Source organism: Macaca nemestrina, chromosome 4 (assembly GCF_043159975.1).
Source record: "Macaca nemestrina isolate mMacNem1 chromosome 4, mMacNem.hap1, whole genome shotgun sequence".
NCBI lineage: Eukaryota > Metazoa > Chordata > Mammalia > Primates > Cercopithecidae > Macaca > Macaca nemestrina.
The window spans coordinates 162,472,840-162,499,327 of record NC_092128.1 but is presented as its reverse complement, the minus strand read 5'-3'; the positions used below and the strand labels follow the sequence as shown (position 1 = coordinate 162,499,327).

Below are 26,488 nucleotides of genomic sequence, written 5' to 3'. Positions count from 1 at the left end.
AGCCTCTGAGGTTTATTTGCTTTGCCTTCAAATGCTGGAGTGCTAAAAGATTGTACTTTTCAGGCAGAAGTTATGTGGTTGTGTCTCTGACAATAGCAATGTTCAGAGGAAAATCCCAAGAGACTTTTGGTTTTGCAGAAGTTTCATTGCCAGTTGGCTGATAATTGGGCAGTCATCTTATACACGGGATGGGACAAAATTTGGGTGTCAAAGACCCTAGACAACTTAATGTTGGTCTGCAGTTTTAGAAATAAACAGTCATCTTCATTCACCACCTGTATGACACCTAATAGAAGATTGTTTGGGGGATCTTGAGTTTGGTTTCAGAATAGATGTCTTTGTGAGAGGGATTTTAGTCTGCTTTTTATCGAACTTCTTATATTCAACTGGTGGTTCCAAGAAGAAATTCTTAAAACAAAAGAAAAATGGTGAAGTTTATTTAACATATGTAATCATCATAAGAATAAAATTATTTAGATTAATAACAGAAACTTCAAATATATGTATATATCTACATATACTTAAAATATTATAATAGATGATTTTGTGAAAAAATAATTTTTCGTTGCCAAACTATTTTTGTTTGTTTGTTTGTTTTTTGAGATGGAGTCTCCCTCTGTCGCCCAGGCTGGAGTGCAGTGGCGCCATCTCGGCTCACTGCAAGCTCCACCTCCAGGGTTCCCGCCATTCTCCTGCCTCAGCCTCCCGAGTAGCTGGGACCACAGGCGCCGCCACCACGCCAGGTTAATTTTTTGTATTTTTTAGTAGAGACGGGGTTTCACTGTGTTAGCCAGGAAGGTCTCGATCTCCTGACCCCGTAATCCGCCCATCTCGGCTCCCAAAGTCCTGGGATTACAGGCTTGAGCCACTGCGCCCGGCCGCCAAACTAGTTTTACATAAAAATACAACTATATAATCTTTCAGTTTTACTTGGAAGGAGAAATTATTTATCATTGAACACTTGAGAATTTTTAGTTTACCAAACATTGTCATCCGCCAAAATCAATTCAATTTTACATTTTAGCATTAAGCTGGGTTAAATTTCAGCTGATAAAATTTGTATTCACACAGTTAAAATCTCATTATCTTTTGAAATGATAAACTATAGTTATTGGGAGTAAAAATATAACTTACAAATTAAAATACCAAAATATATAGTTTATTATCTTAAAAGCAGTATTCTGAACCTTAAAAAATATTCTTACTGCCTATATTAATAAGATCAAGCGTTAATGTCATAACTAAAGTAAAACAGAAATATCTAGTATACTATGCATTTATGGAGTATTCTATCATAATTTAATGAATCCAACTTCTATAAAGTTTTTCATGTACAGTTAAAAGTACAGTAGCCTCGACCCAGCATGGTGGCTCACGCCTGTAATCCCAGCACTTGGGAGTCCGAGACAGGCAGATCACGAGGTCAGGAGATCGAGACCATCCTGGCCAACACGGTGAAACCCTGTCTCTACTAAAAATAAAAGTAAAAAAAAAAAAAACAAAAAAACAAAAACTTAGCCGGGCGTGGTGGTGGCGCCTGTAGTCCCAGCTACACGGGAGGCTGAGGCAGGAGAATGGCGGGAACCCGGGAGGCGGAGCTTGCAGTGAGCCGAGATGGCGCCACTGCACTCCAGCCTGGGCGACAGAGCCAGACGCCATCTCAAAAAAAAAACACCTCAATACATTATACTCTAGGTAGCTATACATTTGTTAATTTTGTTAATAAATTAATATTGAAAAACTGTATTTCTAGGTCACACAAATGAATTCACAGAGAACACACTAATACTCATGTGTTCAAAACTTGGAAATGTTACACCAAAATTGTCACACTAAAGAATGGAAGAAAAAAATAAATTTTATAAAACACAGCTTTTTTATTAAAAAGTGATTGAGAAAGAAACCTCAAGCTCTAGTTATTTCACTAAGCAAGCAGTGTAAAATTTTTTACTGCTTGATTACATTTTGAATCTTTCTCATCTTGTATTTTAAACATGTTAATACATGACTTTTATTCAAAATCATAAAAAATGCCTTTGGAATAGCAGCACGATCTAGTGAAAGTAGATAAAAGAGTAAAACAATTTTGTTTTCTAGACCTCAAGTCTAGTTCCTAATAGCCATATTTACTCAACAAGATATATATTTACTCAAAAAGCTATTCCAAGTGTAATTTCTAGCTTGTGAACTAGGATTAACCTGACTGAACTATACATCCTAATCAACAAGAAGATTCTTTGTATGCCATAAATGAATAATATCTACTGTTTACACATGAATACCTGTAAGTGCCCCACCCCTTTCAGATGCATTTAAGAGAGAAGAGTGAAACAAACATCCATCTTTTCCAAAAAGGGACCAGAGTAGGTTTCTAAAAATTAAATATAGGGGTGTTTTAGAAATAAAAACAGAAAGTCACGTATCAAATCAAACAAGAAATTCCAACAACAGGAAATGTTCAAACCTATGCTATCCATCTAAGGAAGCAAAGTAAGGTATATTAATAAAAGTTCAAGGTGAAATTATATGGTAGACAGGCTCAGAAAAGAAGAAACTCCAAGAAAGAGAATCGTTCAAATGGGAAGTAGCTTCCAGCAATTCTAGAAATATATTACAGATGTCAAAGGTAATGGCCACCAGGTTGAGATGTTTAAGAACCACAGAAGTATATTTTAAAAACTTTAGTGGTGAATAGTGTCTATTTGTATGTATTTCAGTGTCTACAATATAAAAACAAATATTGACTGTCTTCATAAAAATAAACTTCCAATTTAAAAAATCCTCAAATATGATAAAAGATAAGTTAACAGATATATATTTAAAGTACACACAGTAAATAAGCTTCAAACATGAGATTTTAAAATTAAAATCGTATTTATTATAATTCAATACTTAAGACATTGTCACATATTTCTTAACACTAAAAATGACATGTGTTTTTGTATTAAAGCAGCTGCTTCTTAATAAAATAATAAATTAAGAATTACCATAAATAATCCTTTGGGTATATACCCAGTAATGGGATCGCTGGGTCAAATGGTATTTCTAGTTCTAGATCCTTGAGGAATTGCCACAGTGTCTTCCACAATGGTATAATTAATTTACACTCCCATCAACAGTGTAAAAGCATTCCTATTTTTCCACATGCTCTCCAGCATCTATTGTTTCCTGACTTTTTAATGGTTGCCATTGTAACTGGTATGAGATGGTATCTCATTGTGGTTTTGATTTGCATTTCTCTGATGACCCCCTGGTCATCAGGACATGGATGAAGCTTGGAAACCATCGTTCTAAGCAAACTATCACAAGGATAGAAAACCAAACACTGCATGTTCTCACTCATTGGTGGGAATTGAGCAATGAGATCACTTGTAACAGGGAGGGGAACATCACACACCGGGGCCTGTCGGGGGTCGGGGGCTGGGGGAGATAGCATTAGGATAAATAACTAATGTAAATGATGAGCTGATGGGTGCAGCAAACCAACATGGCACATGTATACCTATGTAACAAACCTGTACCTTGTGCGCAGGTACCCTAGAACTTAAAGTATAATAATAATAAAAAAGATTTACCGTAAATAAAAGCTTTTGGAACCAGACAGAATCTATTTCTTAAGAATGTATTTTATCTACAACCAAAGCTTTTTAGCTAAAATATAAGGTATAAATTAAACTTCAAAGTATAACAAAAAACACAAAATGAAATATGAACTAGGTCTTTCCATAAGAAGAATAAATCAAAGTTGATATCATTTATCTACAGTTTTCCAAAATGGCATGAGTTCTCAATTTATTATAATACATGAATTACATTTGAAATAACTTTTCCAAAGTTATATTTTAAATGTAATTTCACAGAAAATAACTAAATGCCTAAGACTACTTAAACAACTGCAAAATTAATTGTAGTTATTCATTTACTTTAAGAGTAAGATTAAATTTATCCTGCAATATTCATGGATTGTTAAAAAAGCATGCTTGACAAATTAAATTGTGTTTTCATTTTTGCTTTTGCTCATGCTTTGGTGATTCTGGATATTCACAAAAGACTTCATATTTATAAACAGCTTATGACCTCCCTAGACAACTGAATTAAAGAAGTAGGGAAACGTAAAGGTATTACAATTCATTAGAGCAAACATTTGCCGAGGTTGAAAAGTAAACACTAGACTTTAAATAGATGGTGTATTTTAGATATATTTAAATACTTAACAACTGAGCCTGCATTCCCACTGCATTTAGCAGGCAAGCACTCAAACCATGTTTGTAATGCGATATCCTCCAACTTAATGTCCTTTATACTTACCAATACTAGAGTTCAAATAAATTGAAAATGAAATTTTATGTCCAGGTACCTATGTGTCACATTTTTACTATATAAGACCTTAGCATACAAAAGGGTGAGAAGATATACTTTATTACTAAGAAATCTTTTTAATAGAGCACATGTGCCTCACAGCAGATGGTGCAAGAGAGATACTGACATTTCTGCATTTCTGTATCCAATTTTATCTGATCAGTTTATATAATTTTCTCCTTAGAAAAACAAAATAATAACATTTTCTCTCTTTTTTTCACTGTTGTTAATTCCTTACTTTAAATCTCCACTGCCTTATCCTCAGAATGTACTCCTTTTTCACTGGTTCTCATGCAGATTATTATTTTTCAGGCACTGCCCGTTGGAGTAATGGGTGAAGGGTGAAGGAAAATAGCCCTTCTTGGTCAGTCTTCTATACCACAGTAAGGAAATAAAGTTTTGAAAAATCGAGATGAAAAGCCTTTCAGAATACCTTTGTGCTTTATTACATTAAAACAAGTCAATTTCTTTCTTTGACTTTATTAAAATTCCTGTTAAAGACTGAATGTATGTGTTCCCCTAAAATGTGTATGTCAAAACCTAATCCTCCATGTGATGGTATTTGGAAATGAAACTTTGGGGACGTGATTAATTCATACAGGTGGATTCCTCATGAATTGGGTTAGTGCTCTTTATGAAAGTGGTCAAAGAGTCATCCCTCATTCTTTGCCATGTGAGGACACAGTGAAAACACGGCCGTCTATGAAACAGAAAGAGTGCTCTGACCAGATGCTGAGTCTGACAGTGCCTTATTTTTGGATTTCCTAGCCTCCAGGACTATGAAAAATACATTTATCTCATTTATAAGTCACCCAGTTTATCCTGTGTTTGCTATAGCAGCCCAAAACTACAAAGACAACCTCTCCCACAAACACAGATACACACTTTAAAATATGTATATATAACATATAATTTTAAAAATATATATGTGTGTGTATATATATATATGTGTGTGTGTATGTGTGTGTATATATTATTTTCAATAATTTCTGGAAAAGTACCAAGCTAATTGCTGCATGTTGTAGCCAAGAGTGGTGGTAGGGGATGCAGTAGATAAATTATTGTCAAATAATTTCCTTATTGAAATTTTAGGTCTTTAAAAAAAAATGGTATCACTTAAAACTAACTGCACTCCTGCAAAAAGAGTAGATTTAGAGTTTACTACAGTGTTCACTCAACAAGGAGCATAAAACCACAATGCAAATTTTTTCCCAAACCATGTGTAGTTTATATTAAGTCAATACAACTGTCAGTTATATTTCTCAGTATCTACAATTAGGTTGCCTGAAATTGAAAGCTAAGAGCTCCCTGTGCCCTGAGTTATCCATCTCCCATATGTGAAGTCATTCTTTTGACCATATATTTTGATACTTGAGTCATCAGGGTTGAATGATGTAGACTAAAAATTATTGCTTGGAGAAAAACACCCACTTCCCTGGTGAAATTTTATATGCCAAACCAGCTCTAAGATTTGGAAATTTCATCATCTCTTTGAAGAAATATCTTGTGTCTCAGTTTCCTTTTGCTCATGTTTCTTCTCCCAGTAGTTCCCCACTACCAAAGTGAACTGGCCACTTCTTTTATTTTGTTGTAACATTCAATATTCTGGTTTGAGGTGATATGTTTCATTCTAGTTCTCTAGTATTTTAAAATGTTGGCTGGATGTACTACCTTGTCACTCCGCTACCTTTCTATAGCGATATTTAAACTGAAAGCTATTCTAATAGATCCATTATGTAATGTTAGAGTCCTTTGCCATTGACTAGTAGAATTTCTCCCAGTTCCGGCCGGGCGCGGTGGCTCAAGCCTGTAATCCCAGCACTTTGGGAGGCCGAGACGGGCGGATCACGAGATCAGGAGATGGAGACCATTCTGGCTAACACGGTGAAACCCCGTCTCTACTAAAAAATACAAAAAAAAAAAAAACTAGCCGGGCGAGGTGGCGGCGCCTGTAGTCCCAGCTACTCGGGAGGCTGAGGCAGGAGAATGGCGTAAACCCGGGAGGCGGAGCTTGCAGTGAGCTGAGATCGGCCACTGCACTCCAGCCTGGGCGACAGAGAGAGACTCCATCTTAAAAAAAAAAAGAAAAGAATTTCTCCCAGTTCCTTATCAAGACTTGAATACCAATCTAATTGCCATCCACTATTTTGAGTATCAGAGTGTTCATTTTTCCACACATGTGAGAGGCAACAGCAGCTAAGCAATATTCCAGAAGGACATTTTCTGTCAGTTTTATTAGGCTCCTGGTTTGGCAAGTTGTACAAGAAGTATGGCAGTGACATCTGTTTGGCTTCTGGTGGGGGCCTCCAGTGCTTCTTCTCATGGCAGAAGGTGAAAGGGAGCCAGAGTACAGAAATCACATGGGGAAAGAAAAAAACAAGAGAGAGAGGGGAGAGAAGTTCCAGAATTTTTTTAATAACCAGCTCTCACATGAACACATAGAAAGAGAATTCACTCACCACCTGACTTATGGAGAACTTATTCTATTCATGAAGTATCCAACTCCATGATCCAAAGACCTACCATTAGGCTCTGCCTCCAACAGTGGGGACAAAATTCAACATAACATTTCAATGGGACAAACATCTGGACTATAGCAACTAGTTTGGGGCTATATCATTCTAAAGACAAAAGTAAGTGTGTGCTATGTTTAGAAGTTTCCTGGGCTGGTTTGCTACACATATCTTTTAATGAATTCATAAAGATTACTCTGGTTTAAACGTTGCATTGAAGAAACCATGTTTCAAATTTAGAGTTCATATAGATTACAGCTTTCCCAGGATACTTCTGGGATTTTTTTTTTAATTGTTCCATCATAATCATTAATTGTAATAGTTCCTAGAGTTTAGTTTGAGTGCTAGATTACCTGATCACTAAATTGCTCTAGGATTTATTCACTCTCTCAAATGTCCCAAGTTTCACACATCACCATAAGCACAACTAACTGCTTCCACTGCACAATTATATGGCTACAATTCTCTGTACAAGACCCCTCCATTAATGAACTCTCACTTGTATTCAGACAAAACTATATTCAGATAAAGCTGTAAGGTCTGTGGGGAACTGATTTCTTCTCACTGGAAGGACCACATATTTCTTTGCATGAATCTCTGAAGCAATACACCTTTTTTCTGATTTTTTTTTTGTGTGTGTGAGGTCTGAGCTAATTTGCCATATCCAAGTGGAGATGTTTACTAAATCCTTTCTTTGAAAGGAGTTCCTAGGAAATAACCTCTAGTTGTCAGCCATGCCCTTCCTTGAGAAATGTACCTGATATGATTTGGCTGTGTCCCCACTCAAATCTCATCTTTAATTCCCACATGATGTGGAAGAGACCATGATGTGGAAGTAACTGGATCATGGGGGCAGATCTTTCCTGTGCTTTTCTCATGATAGTGAGTAAGACTCACAAGATCTGATGGTTACTATAATGGGAAGTTTTCCTGCACAAGCTCTTTTTGCTTGCGGCCATCCATTTAAGGCATGACTTGCTCCTCCTTGGCTTCCACCATGATTGTGAGGCTTCCCCAGCCATGTGGAACTGTAAGTCCAATTAAACCTCTTTTTTTTTTTTTTGGACGATTGCCCAGTCTCGGGTGTATCTTTATCAGCAACGTGAAAATGGACTAATACAGTAAATTGGTACCAGTAGAGTGGGGCATTGCTAAAAAGATACCCAAAAATGTGGAAGTGACTTTGGAATTAGGTAACAGGCAGAGGTTGGAACAATTTGGAGGACTCAGAAGAAGACAGGAAAATGTAGGACAGTTTGGAATGTCCTAGAGACTTGTTGAATGACTTTGAAAAAAATGGCTAATAGTGATATGGACAATAAGGTCCAGGCTGAGGTGGCCTCAGATGGAGAATAGGGACTTGTTGGGAACTAGAGCAGAGGTGACTCCCATTATGTTTTAGCAGAGACTGGAAGCATTTTTCCCCTGCCCTAGAGATTTGTGGAACTTTGAACTTGAAAGAGATGATTTAGGGTATCTGGCGGAAGAAATTTCTAAGCAGTAAAGCACTCAAGAAGTGACTTGGGTGTTGTTAAAGGCATTCAGTTTTAAAAGGGAAACAGAGCATAAAAGTTTGGAAAATTTGCAGCCTGACAATGTGATAGAAAAGAAAATCCCATTTTCTGAGGTGAAATTCAAGCCAGCTGCAGAAATTTGCATAAGTAACTAGAAGCCCAGTCTTAATCCTCAAGACAATGGGGAAAATGTCTCCAGAGCATGTCAGAGGTCTTCACAGCAGCCCCTCCCATCACAGACCCAGAAATGTAGGAGAAAAAAATGGTTCTGTGAGCCAAGGTCAGGGTCCCCATGCTATGCTCAGCTTAGGGTCTTGGTGCCCTGCATCCCAGCCACTCCAGCCGTGACTAAAAGGGGCCAAGGTACAGCTCGGGCCATGGTTTCAGAGGGTGCAAGCCCCAAGCCTTGGCAGCTTCCACGTGGTGTTGAGCCTGTGGGTACACAATAGTCAAGAATTGAGGTTTGGGAACCTAGATCTGTGGAGATGCCTTGATGTCCAGGCAAAAGTTTGCTGCAGGGGCAGGGTTCTCATGGAGAACCTCTGACAGGGCAGTGAGGAAGGGAAATGTGGGGTTGGAGCCACCACACAGAGTCCCTACTGGAGCACTGCCTAGTGGAGCTGTGAGAAGTGGGTCACTGTCCTCCAGATCCCAGAATCGTAGATCCACCTACAGCTTGCACTGTGTGCCTGGAGAAGCCACAGACACTCAACACCAACCCATGCAAGCAGCTGGGAGGGAGGCTCTATCCTCCAGAACCACAATGGTGGAACTGCCTAAAATCATGGGTACCCTCCTCTTGCATCAGCTTGACCTGGATGTGAGACATGGAGTCAAAGGAGATCATTTTGGAGCTTTAAGATTTGACTGTCCTGCTGGATTTTGGACTTGTGTGGGACATGTAACCCCTTTGTTTTGGCCAATGACTCCCATTTGGAATGGCTATGTTTATCCAATGCCTGTACCCCCATTGTCTCTAGGAAGTAACTAACTTACTTTTGATTTTACAGGCTCACAGGCAGAAGAGGCTTGTCTTGTCTCAGATGGGACTTTGGACTGTATGGACTTTTGAGTTAATGCTGAAATGAGTTAAGACTTTGGGTGACTGTTGGGAAGGCATGATTGGTTTTGAAATGTGAGGACATGAGGTATGGAAGGGACCAGGGCTGGAGAGATATAGTTTGGCTGTGTCCCCATCCAAATCTCATCTTTAATTCCCATTTGTTGTGGGAGTGACCCAGTGGAAGGTAATTGAATCACAGGGGCAAGTCTTTCCCATGCTGTTCTCGTGATAGTGAGCAAGTCTCTTGAGATCTGATGGGTTATTATACAGGGGAGTTTTCCTGAACAACCTCTCTTTGCTTGCTACCATCTATGTAAGACGTGACTTGCTCCTCCTTGCCTTCTACCATGATTGTGAGACTTCCCTAGTCACGTGGAACTGTAACTCCAGTTAAAGTTCTTTGTTTTGTAAATTGCCCAGTCTCAGGTATGTCTTTATCAGGAGCATGAAAAGGGAGGAATACAGTACCCTTTTGACATCCGAGAGCACTCACCACCCCCTTGTGCATATTGTGTTCCTGGTTTACTGGTGCATTCTGTGTCAGAAATAAAATATGACTCTACTACTCCTCTATGACTAATATTTAATATAGATCTTTAATCTGTTAAAGGAATGTCAACAACTCTCCTACAGCACTCAAAGCTATAATGAGAAGAATGTTGCTCTTTGCATTTTAAACATTTTACTCTCTTCAACTCTTAAAAAAAAATACTCAGTTTTGAATCTATTCACATTACCATTGTATTCTACAACTATTAGAGAAATGAGAAAAGATCCCTTTCCCCCTCTCAAGGCAGGCAATTGGGGTGTGGCTTGTTTTTTCGGTACCCCGCTGCTCAAACCTCTAGGGGGAGCATACAAACGGGCAGGCTCTGGGGCTCTTACCCCATGTCAGCGTCTAGGGGTGAATGTTTATAGCTCCTGAAGCCCCAGTGAGTGTGTGTTATAGGGTGCAGTTTTAGTTTTGCCAACCATAACTGGCTCGTGTTAATCAGCTCAATTAGACCCCCTGCCTTATTGCAAGAACAGAGGACTTTCTGTATCCCAGGGTTCCTTGCCTTGGTGTACTAAAAGAATAGGATCACACATGGCCTTGCAGAATGAGTGCAAGGTTTTATTAAGTGGAAGTAGCTCTCAGTAGATGGGGGAGCCAGAAGGGAGACAGAGTGGGAACATGGTATTCCCCTGGTATCAAGCCACTTAGCAGCCGGACTGTCCTCTGACCGCCCAGGCCAAATATTTTGTCATTCCTCTGGTCAATGGCCTGTTGGCCTGCCAGCATCTGTCAGTGTGCTCTTAAGGCTGATGCATTCCTCTTGATGTCCAGCCTCTTGTGTCTTCTTCAATAGTGTGTTCCTCTCAATGTCCAGCTGCTATGTGTGTGCGCGCTAGGGTCTTGAGGTTTTCATAGACACAGGATAGGGGTGTGGTGGGCCAGGGTGGTCTTGGGAAATGCAACATTTGGGCCCAAAGACAAGAGTACCTGTAGTCACCTAGGTCTGTGGGTATAGGCCTGGGGTGGAGCCCTCACCAGGGACCCTCCCTTCTCCTCCCAGCATTTCCCTGCCCTGATTCTGTATCACTAGCAGTTGCCTTTTCACAAGTGAAGCGTAGTTTAGCAAGTAACGGCAGTTGTAGAATTACACCTCTCATTCAATAAAATTTAAACACACTGTGTCTTTTTTTGGTAGATTAGAAATACTGGAAAAGTTGATAGCCTCATAGTCAAACTTGGATGCATCTCTTCACTAAAAAGTTTATTATGTTTTACTCAACCTCACCAAATAAATTTTTTATCTTTTCAAACATTTTTAATGGTTCCATAAGGGATTAGGAATAATGATCATAATAGAGCAACCAAGTTATTATCTCAAGTTATTAATAGTGCTATACAGGCATCGTGTGTGAAGAAAAGTATTACCAAGACTTATTGTTTAAAACCAAAATCCACTCTTAAAAAGAGGTAAAAGTTATGAAAATAAATGAATTAAGCAAATTAAGTTGTTTATATGTAAGAAAGTAAAATAGGTAACATTTATTTTAGCAGTGAAAATATATAGAAAAAAATGTGGTAGTTAAGAATAGTTAAAACTGAAAAGTCTTAAAATGAATGTGTAAAGTTCTCTTGAAGATTAGGGCAGTGTAAAGAGAACATTCTAGATATATGAGCTTGGATTCTAATAGGTATCAAATTCTGAAAATGTTGTGTTAATGTTTTCCACTTGGACGAAGAATGGGTTAATCCTTTTATTTTATTATTTTACGGATATTTTTGGTAAAACAAAAGTCTTTACTTCATGGAAAAATCGAGAAGTTAATTCCAAGGAAATTGATTATATGCTGGAAATCTCTCTGATGTAATCCATACACACTTTAAGAAAATTATAAATTGATAAATCATGAGATCCACCTGTAATATCAAATGAAAAATTTAGAATAAGTTTCATAACGTTGGAAAGAACAGTTGTTCAACCTCTCAAATTGATTCAAAAATGAATTCAACACCTAACTATGCTTTACTGCAGCTTTCACCTATCTTGATTTGAGAGAAGTTAGTCACATAAATTTTAATATGCTTGATTTATCTTAGAATAATACAATAGCATTAAAAAAAAGTATGCTAACTTAAATAAAAATTCAAGAAAAAATAATTCCCTATTTAATAAATGGTGTTGGGAAAACTGGCTAGCCATATGCAGAAAGCTGAAGCTGGATCCTTTCCTTACACCTTATACAGAAATTAACTCAAAATGGACTAAAGACTTAAACGTAGAACCTAAATAAAAACCCAGAAGATAACCAAGGCAATACCATTCAGGACATAGGCACAGGCAAAGACTTCATGACTAAAACACCAAAAGCAATGATGACAAAAGTCAAAATTGACAAATGGGAGCTAATTAAACTAAAAAGCTTCTGCACAGCAAATCATCAGAGTGAACAGGCAACCTACAGGATGGGAGAAAATTTTTGGGATCTATCCATCTGACAAAGGGCTAATATCCAGAATCTACAAAGAATTTAAACAAATTTACAAGAGAAAAACAACCCCATCAAAAAGTGGGTGAAGGATATGAACAGACACTTTTAAAAAGAAGACATTTATGCAGCCAACAAACACATGGAAAAAAAGCTCATCATCACTGGTCATTAGAGAAATGCAAATCAAAACCGCAATGAGACACCATCTCATGCCAGCTGGAATGGCCATTATTAAAAAGCCAGGAAACAACAGATGCTGGATAGGATGTGGAGAAATAGGAACACTTAAGACTTGGGACCAACCCTAATGCCCATCAATGATAGAATGAATAAAGAAAATGTGGCACATATACACCATGGAATATTATGCAGTCATAAAAACTGATGGGTTCATATCCTTTGCAGGGTCATGGATGACATGGGAAACCATCATTCTCAGAAAACTAACACAAGAACAGAAAACCAAACACTTCATGTTCTCACTCATAAGTGAGTGAGAACACATGGACACAGGGAGGGGAACATCACACATTGGTACCTAATGGGGAGCTATGGGAGGGATAACATTAGGAGAAATACCTAATGTAGTGATGGATTGATGGGTGCAGCAAACCACCATGGGCATGTGTATACCTTTGTAACAAACCTGTACATTCTGCACATGTACCCCAGAACTTAAAGTATAATAAAAAAATGAAGTTTCAAATTAAAGGAAGATTCAACAACTTCAGGAGAATAGATATGATTCAAAACTTCTCATTTGAAATAAAATGACTAAATTCATTTTAGGATGTTATTGCATCTGTTGAGCTGGGCAGGATAAGACATTGACATTGTTAAATTTGCTTAGCAGAGAGAGTTATTGTGACTTCAACCACGGCATATAACTCTATCTGTCAAAACTTTGTTAAACTTTCTGCAATGAAAGCAGAAACATAAGAACATGTCTGAATACAAATTAGCTGTGTTCTATTTTTCCCTAACCTGATCATTTCTGTTAACTTTTAGTAAATTGTAAGGAAAACAAAAAACCCAGGAAGACCAGCGTCTTAGTCCATTTTCTGCTGCTGTAACAGACTATCACAGAGTAGGTAATTTATGAACAATAAAAACGTAATTGGCTCCTGGTTCTAGAGGTCGAGAAGTCCAAAAGTGTGGCACTGCCCATTAAGGGCCATTGTGCTTTGTCATCCCATGTTGGACAGCAGAAGAGAAGGAAAGCATGAGAGAGAAGGGGAGAAAGAATGCCAAATTCACTTTTACGACAACACATTCTTAAAATAGCAACATTAATATACTTATAAGGGTGGAACATTCAAAGACTAATCACCCCTTAATGACTTTGTGTTTTAATCCTATCACAATATCAATTAAAATTCAATATGAGTTTGGGAGGATGTTTTAAACCACAGCAAAATGCAAATATAATATTCTCTTTTATCTAATTTCTATGAGTTAATAATCATGTAATAAAAGAAATATAAGTGATACAATAGGTTTTTACATTATATGCACTAATTGTTGCCTATTAAAAATGGAAAACTTTGCATGGTGAAATTTGGTTAATTCTAGTTTCAGTACACTAAAATAAATACAACGACCAAGTACTTTTCACTTGTTTTCAATATGTGAATATGCATAACACAAAAATGAATAAATGTTATTTGAAATGTGTGTAAAATTTAAAATATATGTCTTTCCACTTAATTGCAAATCCAAATATATAGACCTAGTAGAGTTTTATCATAATTCAAGTCAATGTAAACTTATTAAGAACCCATTGTGTACCAGAATCTAGCTATATGTGTTCAACAAGCATTGATCTTTATTTCTCAGAATTATATGGAGAAATATATGACTTCAAACGTAGGTAGAGAGACCCAGAAAATGAATAATTGACATTGTAAAGACTACATATCAGTTATGTGACAGTGCTACTCATCCAATCTAAGATCTCCAACATGGCAACTGGAAATGTGACACCATCATTCTACAAGTACCTACCACCAAGGCTTTCAGGTACTTGCCTCATTTACAACTGAAATACTTTCTATTTCTATCATAATTCCTATGTAAGTCAAGTTTTCACACTATTAACATATGAAATCCGTTAAAAATATCCATTGAATTACTAACGTCATTCTGTAATCTTAACATCCCAGTAATATGAAAAATAAATATCTTTGATTTAGATAATTTTGTGTTCCTCATTGAATATTAAGTGTCTAGCAAAAGCTTAAGGGTTCACTTTCTCTGTACTATCCATAATGATAAAGCATGTTTTTAAGTACCTCTAGCTTTTGGATCTAACAAAAGATTTTAAGTATCCAATGTATTATGATTACTCTTGTATTTATATTTATAATTGCTATTGTCATGGTAAAAAACAAACACATTTATCTAACTCTCTAAATATCCCTTTTGTCCTTCTCTGCTCTATTTTATACATGTTCCTATTATTTCATTCATCACATAATACTAAAATCCAGTTAAAGAGGTGTCTGTCTCCTCCATTAACCTCTGAGATCCTCGAGGACAGAATCGGTGCCTGTTTCATGTTTGGATCCCCATACTTCACATCGAAATAGAGCTGTGCTCAACAGATTAATGAACTATTAAGTTCATAAGACTATGAGAATTTAATGTGGCTAATATGTTGAAGTTAAATGAAGTCTGACTGTTGCCGGTTGTAGAACTCTAATGGGACTTTCTGATGGATTTGTTATCCTTGCCAATCATCTGTCACTCAAGTGAGTGACATTTTACTGTCCTAAAGTTGGGAATGAAAATCATACCAGTGTTATTTGATGCTCCTGTTGTTTTCATAGATGATGCTGTTAAAACAAAACAAAACAAAACAAAATAAAACTAGCTACATCAGTTTAGAGTCAGGCATTCTTACCTTTAACATTTGAAACCATTGCTAATTTTTATTATCTGTATATTTTCATAGATATTTTCATTAGAAACTTGATTCTGAAGAACTAACCTACCTTACCCAACATATTCACTTTGATACATCATAACCTAATTACTTACAAAGATTTGAGTTAAAATTAGATTTCTCTACTGACTAGTAGGGAAACATTTAAGTCTCAGTGGAGACTTATACATCAGAGTGGGTCTAACTTTTCAGTAGTCATCAGATATAATGATTCTGCTTATAATTTGCCTCCAGTCAGTAAAAGGGAAAGTGTAAATATATATAAGGGAATTAAACCAACTCCTTTATTTTTCTAAATATTGATCTATGAAAAGGATTTCAGAATTATCAACTGTTGATCTAAATTAAAAAAGAAATTGATTTTAATTGCTAGAATAACTACATTATATGTAAAAATATTTTATGAAATTAAAATTGCTATTAAGATATTTTATAGATTTTTTAGGGCAGTGTTTCTCATGTACAGATTTGTCTACTACATAATAATAACTCTACCCATAGGCAAGTGAATACATTGGATAAAATTATATGAAACTACTATCTATCATATTCAATGATTTGTTATTGAATTACTACTTATCTGAATTTAAAAATTGAATTACAATAGCATTGAAATAAACAACCAAAACACATACACACACACTCACATACACACACACAGAGCAAACAGGAACAAAGATAGCATTAGTTATGTTGTCACTGAATACACAATTTTCCTCATTTTGAAAAATAAAAGTTGCCTTGTTCTAATTAAAATTCTTAGGGATTAGGTCATAGAGCTGCTTCATAAAGAAAGAATACATATTATAAATTAGCATTTTATCATTAAGATGAAAATCCCTTGAGAGATATGACTGGGAGCATTATGTGGATAGAAACTGAACTTGTGCTATATTTACACTCAGGAAGAACATATCTTTATTCTTCTAAATAGATCTTTGTTAAAAAATAATTGCCTATAATGACTTAGAATTAAACAGTTACATAACAACCTCTCTCATGGTTTAGAATATTTAAATTTATTGCAAATATATTATTTATTCTCTTGATAGACCTTATAATTATATTCATGGATGTTTATTTTCTGCCCTATGGTCTAGGAAGAGAGTTAAGAGTTAGGAAAAAAATACACCTTTATCGCCTTCTGGGAACTTCAAATTATCCTGAAAATCTTCACTATGATGATTTTCTTTAGGGTAAAGAATGTTTCCCAAGATTACTTCCATTACTTAGCTAATGCAAATTGAAATCCTAGGTTTGTTTAGAATATATTATTTTGATTTTTAAGAATAAAAATGAAATAAATGAGCATTTTAAACATTACCATGGTCAAACACTGATAATACCTGAAATCTGATCTATTTTCTTGTATTTGGAAATATTTTCACTTGCAACTTTGTAATTTGTATTATCATAGGGTATATACACACTGTCATAGAACAAGTATACAGAAACAATGCTAAAAATGTCAAATTTAAAACATGAGAGCATTAGAACACATTCTTCAAATAAATCAAGGAGTTCCATCAGTAGATATACGGAAATTGTGCTCTTTAAATGTTACTTAATATTTTTTTGGTGATTAGGTTTTCTAAAAATGCTATTCAAGTAATAATAAAAACAGTGTAAATTCTAGTTCATCTACATAAGTTTAGCTGCAATATCATTCTAATCAACTCACACATGGAAATTAAATTAAATCCATTTTGATTTATGCCTGAGGTGTCTCAATCTGAACATTTCATCAAACTAATCAAACTAATTCACATCTAATGTTATGAAGATAATTGATGCAATGCAAAGCAATAAAAAACAAATTTCAGTAAGTCATGCAGCTAATTTCTCTAACTATATACTTTAAATCAATGGAAGTATAATGTGCATGTATGTGTGTATGTGTGTGTGTGTGTGTGTCTGTGTGTGTGTGCGCTTAACTATATTTACATTAATCATCAACACTTCTATGGTACCTTAAGGAAAAAAACACCCAGGACTCCTCATTTTAATTCAACATTTTTCAGTTATAATTTAAAAAAAAAAACAACACATAGTCAATGAAATTAGACACTCAAGTCGGGCAAACAAACTTTCCTTTTTTGTTTCTCATTTGTTTGTCTTATCAGCAAAGATGAATAAACCTGGGTAGTAGTCACGTAAGTTTTCTCTGCTTTTTATTTTGTAAATAGAGATAATACTTTTCTTCAACTTCTAAATGTATAATTACTTCATATTAAATATGTTCTTATAAATTTAAAATTAAAAATAAAATGCTTAAAAATACTGCTTAAATAGCCAAAAAATACTATAGGACTTATTACAAAAATAGTTTCCTTGGCATACATGGTTATTCTTGATTTGTCAGACTAAAGAAATTTTAACTTTTAAATTTTTCCTATGTCATTTACTTATTTTTATCTGTCTAATGTGCTCAAAATGTTAACTTCTCCTTATTTTAAATTGTTTAATGCTATCTAGTGATAGAATTTATAGGAGAAGAAAATTTAGGTATCCTATGATATCACCTCACAATACCACTGCAAATACTCTCTCTTTTATTTTTCCAATACCTTTACAGTAGAAACTCTGTGTGAAACAACTTTCAGTATTTTTATTATTATTGTACAAATATTGTAAATAATAAAGTCACTTACGACTCCATTTCCTGAATTGCATAATGTTCTCTTTTACTCAATTAATAATTTACTTGTTCTTTAAAAAATGCTTTCTTTTATATGACACTGATTAATTTGAAAATTTCTGTAGAGTTAGAAAATTAGAACACTTCTCTGCTAAGAGAAAAGAGAAAAAACACACATTAAATAATTCACCAATTCCATGTTTCTTCTTAGTGACAACTGTCCTGTATCTCTTTGAGTTGGTTAAATTTTCTGCCCACAGATCTCACAGATTGCTTTCTTCGTTTTTTTTTACCTTTTTTTTGTTGAAGACTGTTTTGCTACAGCTTTTCAAAAATGATTCTCAGGAACTAAAATTGCTGGGCCCTTGAATGTATAACAATGCCTTTATTCATTATAATGGTTATCTGATTATTGTTAGATTATAAAGTTTTAGATGGAAAGTCATTTTACTTTGGAATTCCAAACTTGTGATAGTTATCACTCATTATGTTAAGAGGTTTACATACTTGCTTTTAATTGTAATTTACAACTAAATCCATATTCCAGTGAATAGGTGGCTGTAGTAGCATAAGCAGAAAGAGAAACATTTTAGCTTTATAATCTTATCAGCTCACTAATGAGACTTCATTTTTTGCTAAAACTTTCAAAATAGGAAGTAATAGACCCTCCACAAAGATAAGAAAATATAGGAAAATTATCAAAGATATTAGTGAAATAAAATAAAAATATAGTGGAAAAGAGTTAACATTGCATATCTAAAAAATATTTTTACTCAAAATAATGTATTTTATTCCTCTCAAAACAAAATCCATCATGCTTCAAATAGACCTCAAGGTTAGTATAACCTGGCTTTTACTTTTCTTTCTAGCCACATCTTACCAGGACGCTGAGTTTATTTTTCTGTAGACGCCCACAGACTTTTCTTAACTTTTGACTCCATGATCTCCTTTGGTACTTTTGAACCTTAGTTACGCTTTATTACACTGGGAGATACTTTTTTTTTTTTTTTTTTTGAGATGAAGTCTCTGTCTGTCGCCCAGGCTGGAGTGCAGCAGCGAGATCTAAGTTCACTGAAACCTCTGCCTCCTGGATTCAAGCGATTCTCCTGCCACAGCCTCCTGAGTAGCTGGAATTACAGGTGCCTGCCACCATGCCCAGCTAATTTTTGTATTTTTATTAGAGATAGGGTTTCTCCATGTTGGGTAGGGTGGTCTCGAACTCCTGACCTTGGGTGATCCACCCGTCTCGGCCTCCCAAAGTGCTGGAATTATAGGCATGAGCCACTGTGCCCGGCCTGGATATTTTCTTATGGAGACTCATATGTCTAGTTTGAGCCTTTTGATTTGTAAGCATTTCTATATAGCTACATTTAAATTAATGGAAAAGTATTTGATCTCCTCCTTTTCCGAAAGGGATTCTCTGTTTTGTCGCATACTGTATGCCCATTTTCCTCTACAGTGCTGATACATTATAGAAATTAAAAGCTTATTTTTTATCTCTGTGACTTTTGAAACATAGACACACACACACAGACACACACACGTATATATACACATGCATGGGCACAGAGAGTTCCTATCTCAATTGAAGCTGTTGAATTTCTATTCCGTCTAAGACTTGTTAGATGGGTTATTTGTTTGCCTTTAGTGGTTTTTTTCTTAAATCACTAGATGGTAAATCTAAGAGTTCAGATTAAGTGCCATCAGTATTTACTACAATCCCTCACACATAACACAAGCTCTTTAAATGTTAGTGATAAAAATGAAGAAATTCAGGGCCACATTATAGAGGCAAGGGAAGTGTAATTTGGAATATGCTTTTATGAGACTGTCATTATGGTGGCATTTTTAGTGTTGGTGCTGTTGGTGGTTGTGTTGGAGGTGGTGCTAGTAGTTTTCATACTGTTAGTTATTTTTGATGATGGTGGCGGATGTATTGGAGGTAAGTGCAGAGGTGGTTATCCGGGGAGAGTGGTGTTGGAGGTGGAGACAGTACATCTTTCAACTTTGTGTGTTCCTTTCAGTCCTCAGTCATTATTTTGCTGACTTTGCTTTCTGGTTTTCTGATCTTTCTCATGTCATTTATATTGTTTGTCTTTTTCTATTAATGTGTTTCTTTGTATATTCTTTTGCCCGTCTGATTTATTTCTTCTTTTCATTCTTTTATATTACTTTGACCTGTTCTTTGAATTCAAATTTAATCATGAGGCTCCTATATATATATATATATATATATATATATATATATATATATGTACTTTTTTGGTTTTAATGAGAAATAATGCATTGTATGAAATTGTTATTGCTGCTTTAAAATATATCTCTTGTCTATCAGTGAAAGCACAGCAGGATTTAATGCCATTTGCTAATTTATTTTTATCTATTTAAATGTTTCCTAGGATTCATTAGAAAATTCCCTTTGAATTTTATTGTCAATCCAGACAAGAAAGCACACTGAGGCTCTCAAAGCCTATTTTTCTGCTTCCTGGGTCTGTTCCTGCTTCCAAAATTAATCATAAGAAAGCCAGATGTGCAGTTACAGAACAGAAAGCATACAAAATTCAAGATGGCTGAACAAAATGCAAGATGACTTTCATAATTTTCTGACCATTGGATGAAGAAACATATAAAACTGTACATTACCTGTACACATTCATTATGATGTATATGATAAGTTATATTTTTGTAAATATTATTTTGTTATTCAAATAAAACTAATCTGATTTTCTTATCTAACTTGAAAATTATCAAGCCAAATAAGTAAAAGGGATAGATAAAAATGTTAGAGTTATTTTTGCTGAAACAGATTTATCTTGGAATTCAAAGCGAGGGAAGAAAAAAGACATTTTAAAACTCTGACCATTTTGCATCATTTAAATTTTATCTTATAAAGGGAAGAAAATGAAATTAAAGAATGAACATATGATAGAATTATATTTTAAAAATCGTCACTCTCTGCACCAAAATGCCAGACAATTCATAAAGGTCACTTGTTTTCTAACTACGGTTTTGTGAATTCAATGAAATTCTATCAGATTAAACAAAAAAGATACGGCTGGAGAGAGAGAAATAAGTCAAACAGAAGACAGTTGAAGTTTGCAAATATCTTGAGACTAGTTCTTTTAGCTAGGGAATAGAAATCTCAAATGTAGATTTCATTATTTGTTTTCTAAAAAAAAAGTGTCTTTCTAACAAACTACATTTCAGACTTTAAGCAATTGATTATATATTTTGTTTACAGGATGATCTAACTTGATTTCAGTGATTTCAACTTAATGTAAAATAATTAAATATATGATATGTGTTTATATGATTAAATTGATCTCTCAAATTGGAACAAAAATAGCAAAACTTTGAAGCTGTCTTTGTTGGAGTCAGAAAGTTTGATGCGTATACTGAAAATCTTTAACATAGATTCAGTAGATATTTTAACAGGTCATAAGAATATTTAGTTTGGTGGAGAACGCTTAATTTGTTGAACATGCTTTAGTCAGATTACACAATACATGTTTTCAAACAATGAGAAAATCTCCTTGACTAAATAGTACAGGTGTTTGACTATTTCTTTTTCCTACAAAATCTACTTGGAGACCAAGATTCCTTCCATCCTGTGGCTGTATATCTCATTATGACCTTGACACATAATGTATCATGCCAAAGAGTAAAATTCTATTTCATTCACCTTTGTGATGTATTTATTTCCGCAAGTATGCACTTGTTTGTAACATATAATTATCATATATCTCATAACTTTATACAAATAGCAGGATGCAAATTTTATTTCTCTTATCTTCCTTAAAAGTTCTCTACATAAGAAATAGTATATTACATCAGGTCTCTTTCTTATTATTAATAAAGAAATAAAAATAACCATGAGAAAAGATGACAACTTTAAACATAAAACAGAATAACTAGTGTTAACTTACAAATTAGATTAAATTTTGTATAAACTTAATAGCATATTATGATGAAGACTACATCCTAGTTCAAGTTATTAAAATAAGTGTTCAGTTATAATATTTGGCTAAAGGAATTATTATTTTAACAATTTATGCTTGCACTGACATAAGGAAAATTAAAATAAAATGTCTTATTATTATCTTTGTATCACTCTAGAAAAAATGTAACATTCAGGTAAGAATAAAGTTGACTTTATCTTTTGAATGTAAGACACATTTTAATAAATATGATTGTGGTAAAAAATTATAAGGCTTTTAGCAAATTTATGTGTTAAAACTAAGTAATTGTTTTGGTATCAGTATTAATAAATTATCACTTACCTAGTAACTTCTAAACACAATGTATGTGACCTTAAATAAAATACTGAATTTGTGTATGTCTAAGCCAGTTCCTTATCTATAAATGTGAATATTTTTAGTACCAATGTAAAAGAATTATTGAGACTGCTTTATTAATTAATTAATTTATTTATTTATTTATTCATTTATTTATTTGAGACAGAGTTTTGCCCTTGTTGCCTAGACTGGAGGGCAATAGCAAGATCTCGACTCACTGCGACCTTCCCATTCCCAGGTTCAAGCGATTCTCCTGCTTCAGACTCCCGAGTAGCTGGGATTATAGGAGCCTGCCCCAATGTCTGGCTATTTTTTTTGTATTTTTAGTAGAGACAGGGTTTCACCATCTAACAACACAATTGCACTTTTGATTTATCGCTCTTTATTTTTTGTCGTACTAATTTTTTTCATCGTTTATGCTTACATGTTTTTCTATGTAGTAATCATTAATTTTATAAAAGTAAACAACAGTTCTACTACTTGCCTTAAAACAATGTGTTTTAATGTTCAAGAACAGCAGTTCTATTCTCTCCTCTACCCCATCCCAAAGTCCTCCACCTGGAATCTACAGGCCTCTAACTTCTAATTGGATTGTTTGCTCATCGGATCTGTAACACCGAAATCCAAATGTGGTTTCTTTATACAATCATTTCGGGATCCCCAATTACACATATTCTGCATAGATCCACTGTCACGTGCAGCCCTTGGTTTAATCTCATTTGTATTATATTCTTCTTTGCTGGAGCACATCTTTCATTATGCTTGTCAAAAAAGCCAGAGATTTATAAGCTACCAATTAAAAATACAAACATACATGTAAGAGCACATATAAAACGGAATCATAAAACATTATAAAGATGGGGAAAAAGAATGCACACAATATGTTAATGACCCTCATTGTGAAATTCAACAGAAATGCTCCATATATACTATTTTAAAATTTTAGGGGGTACAAGTCCAATTTTTAAAGGTATAATATATTTCATATTATCTAGGTATAATCTAATGATTATCACTTTAAAAAACTTCAAATATCTTACAAAATAGTCAAACTTTGTTAGATTATGTATAATAATAATTTTATATATTTTTTTAAATAAAAAGCTTTATTTTATTTTATGTCATCGAAATTCAGTTGATAATATTTTTCCTTACTCTTTGCTCAGGAAGTGATAAATGTTTTATTAAAGGATTCTTTGAGGTTTGTATTCTTCATCTCTAAATTAATGAAAATAATGACATTTTTAGAATTCTATATTTTTTAAAGTAAATATACAGATATAAATGGCTAGAATTTATTGAGTGCACCCAAGGCTGAAGCATGTTACTATAACGTTGTCCTGTGTTAATAATGCAATCCGTCTGGGCGCAGTGGCTCACGCCTATAATCTCAGCACTTTGGGAGGCCGAGGCTGGTGGACCACCTGAGGTCAGGAGTTCCAGACCGGACTGGCTAACATGGTGAAACCCCAGCTCTACTAAAAATACAAAAAATTAGCCAGGCCGGGTGGCGGCGCCTGTAGTCCCAGCTACTCGGGAGGCCGGGGCAGGAGAATGGCGGGAACCCGGGAGGCGGAGCTTGCAGTGAGCAGAGATCGCGCCACTGCACTCCAGCCTGGGCGACAGAGTGAGACTCAAAAAAAAAAAAAAAAAAAAAAAAAAAAAAAAAGATTTAAATGTAAGATATCAAACTATAAGAATCTTAGAAAAAAACTTGGAAAATACCCTTCTTGACATTGACCTTGGCAAAGAATTTTTGGCTAAGTTCCCAAAAGTATTGCAACAAAAACAAAAATTGACAAGGGAGACCTGGTTAAACTTCAGAGTTTCTGCACAGCAAAAGAAACTATCAATACAGACAACTCACAGAATGGGAGATGATATTCACAAACCATGCATCTCACAAAGGTTTAATATGCAGAATCAGTAGGGAACTTAAACAAATCAACAAGCAAAAAATAAAATAAAATAAAATAAAATAAAAAATGGACAAAGGACATGAACAGCCACTTCTCAAAAAAAAAAAAAAAAAAAAAAAAGCAGAGAAGCGGCCAACAACATGAAAAAATGCTCATCACTATTCATTAGAGTAATTCAGGTTAAAACCACAATGAGTTATCTCACACCAGTCAGAATGGCTATTATTATAAAGTCAAAAAACAACAGACACTAGTGAGAGTGCTAAAAAAGGGGAATGCTTGTACAGTGTTGGTAGGAATGTAAGTTAGTTCAACCACTATGGAAAACAGCTTGGAGATTTCTCAAAGAACTTAAAAGGGAGCTGCCATTTGACCCAGCAATCTCATTACTGCATATATAAACAAATGAAAATAGATAATTAAACCCAAAAGACACATGCATTTGCATGTTCATCGCCATGCTGTTTACAACAGCAAAGACATGAAGTCAACCTAGGTGCCCATCAGTGGTGGACTGAGTAAAGAAAACGTGGTACATCTACAACACGGAATACTATGCAGCCATAAAAAAGAATAAAATTATGTCCTTCACAGCAACATGGATGGAGCTGGAGCCCATAATCCTAGGTGAATTCATGAAGGAACAGAAAACCAAATACTACACATTCTCACAAGTGGGATCTAAACATTGAGCACACATGGCCATAAACATGGGAACAAAAGATACTGTGGCTACTAGAGGAGGAAGTGAAGGAGAGGGGTGTGGATTGAAAAGCTACCTGTTGAGTACTATGCTCACAACGTGGGATTAATATACTCATGCAACAAGCCTGCACATGTATCCCCTGTATTTAAAATAAAAGTTGAATTAAAAACTAAAATTTTATTTATAAAAATGTACAATTTAAAATACAAAAAGATATTTTTAAAAGAAAATTTCAGTTAGATAAGAGAAATAAGTTAAAGAGACATATTGTGCAACATGTGTCGCTGTAGTTAATGTATTGTACATACTCTAGAAAATTGCTAAGAGGGCAGATTTTAAATGTTCTCACTACAAAAATTACAATTATGTGAGGTAATGCATATGTTAATTAGCTCTATTTAGCCATTCCACAGTGTATGCATATTTCCAAACATGTTATACATGATAAATATATTCAATTTATATTTGTCAATCAAAAAACTTAAAAGTAACCCAAAAAAAGTTACGTTTTAAGCAAGCAACTCTTTTTCTGAACATACGCCATTATGTTCCACATCAGAGTTGCATTATGTAATGTGTCTCCTATCAAACACATGCACAGAAGTTTTGTTCATGTATCCCGCTTCAAAATAATATTTTCTTATTTGTTTTGGAGATATTTTCTTCACTAGCAGTTATAGTTATTGTATACATTGATTGAAATAACATCATATGTCTAGCAAAAGAGTGGTCAGATTTACATTTTATTTCATAAAGATTTGAAAATATCTAAACATAAACATGCTTGTATGAATGCATATACATCAACTATTTATTCAATTTTCAGACAGTTCAAAGTGCACCTGTGTATTTTCAGACTGTAGTTTGGAGCTACAATCTCAAATCTAAGAATCTGAGAGAAAAATTTGCACTCATCAGAAAATTGTATATTTCTACTCTCTTAGAATATATTACTTTTGAATTATAGTTAACATTTTCCTCACTTGCTTCTCAGCATTTTAGAGTTTCTCTTTTGGTATACCCAAATCCTATGAAGGCATTGAAGATAAAATTTTCTTTAAAATATAGATAGTTATAATCTATTTTAATCCCAGCTAGTAAATGTCCTAATTAGTAATACTTAAGACAAATCACTATACTTTTCTAGTAATATGGAAATGACTCATAAATAAGCAATACTAGTTTCATTATCATTGCAAAAAGAGAGACAATAAACATCAGTAACAACATCTATGCTCTTTTTTCACAGAAACAAAATCCTTTAAGGAGGCAATCGGTTAGGAAATGTTATGTAAACCATGCCACCATCTGCATGACTATATTAAAGACAAACTGAACAAATTCAAATGTATGTGTGTCAAATACAAAACTTGGCTGAAGGTAGATGCATAAAAAGTCAGCATTTTCAAAACAAAACAATATACAAAGTATGGTTTTGATCCTTATATTTTAGTGATGAGATTGATTAATATGATAATATATAAATGATGGTTTACATTAGCCTCAAGCTATTTGGTTGATATATCTAGAAGGAATATAATAGAAAATAGAGTAT

At 34.6% G+C, this 26,488-nt stretch overlaps 1 long non-coding RNA gene across 1 annotated transcript; it reads right to left on the bottom strand.

Moving 5' to 3' along the window:
• LOC139362978 (uncharacterized) lies at positions 1-22,877 on the bottom strand. Its single transcript, XR_011622719.1, has 3 exons — positions 22,793-22,877; positions 15,227-15,265; positions 1-408 (listed from the first exon to the last, which is right to left on the bottom strand). It is a non-coding gene; the product is annotated as an uncharacterized lncRNA (long non-coding RNA).
• Positions 22,878-26,488: the final 3,611 nt, after the last annotated feature.